Raw genomic sequence first — 2,500 nt, forward strand, 5'->3', positions numbered from 1 at the left:
TGCCGAGCGTCCTGGAGCCCAGGGGCCGCGGGAAAGTCTGTGGAGAGCCGCTGTGTCCCTGGATGAAATGAGAAAAAAGGTGAAAAAGTAACAAAGTGTCAAGGGAGAAATTCAGAAACCCAGGCCGAGCTGCCTGGAGCCTCAAAGCGGATAGAAATAGCGTGGAGAGCCGCTGTTAAGCCAGACGCCCTCTGGCGGACACAGGCAGGAGTTGCAGTAAATGCATTGAAGTCAATGGGCGAGAGTACCCAATGCGCCAAAAAAGTGCTGAAAATATGACAAAGTGTCAAATGAATGGGAGTCAATGGGCGAGAGTACCCAATGCACAAAAAAAGTGCTGAAAATATGACAAAGTGTCAAATGAATGGGAGTCAATGGGCGAGAGTACCCAATGCGCCAAAAAAGTGCTGAAAATATGACAAAGTGTCAAATGAATGGGAGTCAATGGGCGAGAGTACCCAATGCACAAAAAAAGTGCTGAAAATATGACAAAGTGTCAAATGAATGGGAGTCAATGGGCGAGAGTACCCAATGCACAAAAAAAGTGCTGAAAAAGTCCACACGAGCCTAGTCAGAAATGCAGGCCGAGGCGGCTGGAGCCCCAAAGCGGCTATAAAAAGCGTGGAGAGCCGCTGTCGCCCCGGAGAAACGGAGAAAAAGTGCTGAAAAAAGGCCCACGTCCTAACGGACCGAGGCGGAAGTGCAGGCGAGGCGGCAGGAGTCTGAAAACCGCTATAAAAAGCGTGGAGAGCCGCTGTCGCCCCGGAGAAACGTAGAAAAAGTGCTGAAAAAAGGCCTAAATCCTAACGGACCTAGGCGGAAGTGCAGGCGAGGCGGCAGGAGTCTGAAAACGGCTATAAAATGCGTGGAGAGCCGCTGTCGCCCCGGAGAAACGGAGAAAAAGTGCTGAAAAAAGGCCTAAATCCTAACGGACCGAGGCGGAAGTGCAGGCGAGGCGGCAGGAGTCTGAAAACGGCTATAAAATGCGTGGAGAGCCGCTGTCGCCCCGGAGGAACGGAGAAAAAGTGCTGAAAAAAGGCCTAAATCCTAACGGACCGAGGCGGAAGTGCAGGCGAGGCGGCAGGAGTCTGAAAACGGCTATAAAATGCGTGGAGAGCCGCTGTCGCCCCGGAGGAACGGAGAAAAAGTGCTGAAAAAAGGCCTAAATCCTAACGGACCGAGGCGGAAGTGCAGGCGAGGCGGCAGGAGTCTGAAAACGGCTATAAAATGCGTGGAGAGCCGCTGTCGCCCCGGAGGAACGGAGAAAAAGTGCTGAAAAAAGGCCTAAATCCTAACGGACCGAGGCGGAAGTGCAGGCGAGGCGGCAGGAGTCTGAAAGCGGCTATAAAACGCGTGGAGAGCCGCTCGGATGATTTTTCAAAGTGTCAAATGAATGGGAGTGAATGGGGCAGAGTACCCAATGTGTAAAAAAAGTGCTGAAAAAACGACAAAGTCCACACGAGCCTAGTCAGAAATGCAGTCCGAGGCGGCTGGAGCCCCAAAGCGGCTATAAAACCCGTGGAGAGCCGCTCGGATGATTTTTCAAAGTGTCAAATGAATGGGAGTGAATGGGGCAGAGTACCCAATGTGTAAAAAAAGTGCTGAAAAAACGACAAAGTCCACACGAGCCTAGTCAGAAATGCAGTCCGAGGCGGCTGGAGCCCCAAAGCGGCTATAAAATGCGTGGAGAGCCGCTCGGATGATTTTTCAAAGTGTCAAATGAATGGGAGTGAATGGGGCGGAGTACCCAATGCGCGAAAAAAGTGCTGAAAAAACGACAAAGTCCACACGAGCCTAGTCAGAAATGAAGGCCGAGGCGGCTGGAGCCCCAAAGCGGCTATAAAATGCGTGGAGAGCCGCTCGGATGATTTTTCAAAGTGTCAAATGAATGGGAGTGAATGGGGCGGAGTACCCAATGCGCGAAAAAAGTGCTGAAAAAACGACAAAGTCCACACGAGCCTAGTCAGAAATGAAGGCCGAGGCGGCTGGAGCCCCAAAGCGGCTATAAAATGCGTGGAGAGCCGCTCGGATGATTTTTCTAAGTGTGAAATGAATGGGAGTGAATGGGGCGGAGTACCCAATGCGCGAAAAAAGTGCTGAAAAAACGACAAAGTCCACACGAGCCTAGTCAGAAATGAAGGCCGAGGCGGCTGGAGCCCCAAAGCGGCTATAAAATGCGTGGAGAGCCGCTCGGATGATTTTTCTAAGTGTGAAATGAATGGGAGTGAATGGGGCGGAGTACCCAATGCGCGAAAAAAGTGCTGAAAAAACGACAAAGTGTCAAATGAATGGGAGTGAATGGGCGGAGTACCCAATGCGTGAAAAAAGGTCTGGAAAAACGACAAAGTGTCAAATGAATGGGAGTCAATGGGCGGAGTACCCAATGCGCGAAAAAAGTGCTGAAAAAATGACAAAGTGTCAAATGAATGGGAGTCAATGAGTGTTTTGGTCGACCAGGAAAAAACGCGTTTACGGGAGAGGGTAAATCAGCCGAGAGGGG

This window comes from Dunckerocampus dactyliophorus, unplaced genomic scaffold, assembly GCF_027744805.1.
Source record: "Dunckerocampus dactyliophorus isolate RoL2022-P2 unplaced genomic scaffold, RoL_Ddac_1.1 HiC_scaffold_22, whole genome shotgun sequence".
In the NCBI taxonomy this organism is placed as follows: Eukaryota; Metazoa; Chordata; class Actinopteri; order Syngnathiformes; family Syngnathidae; genus Dunckerocampus; species Dunckerocampus dactyliophorus.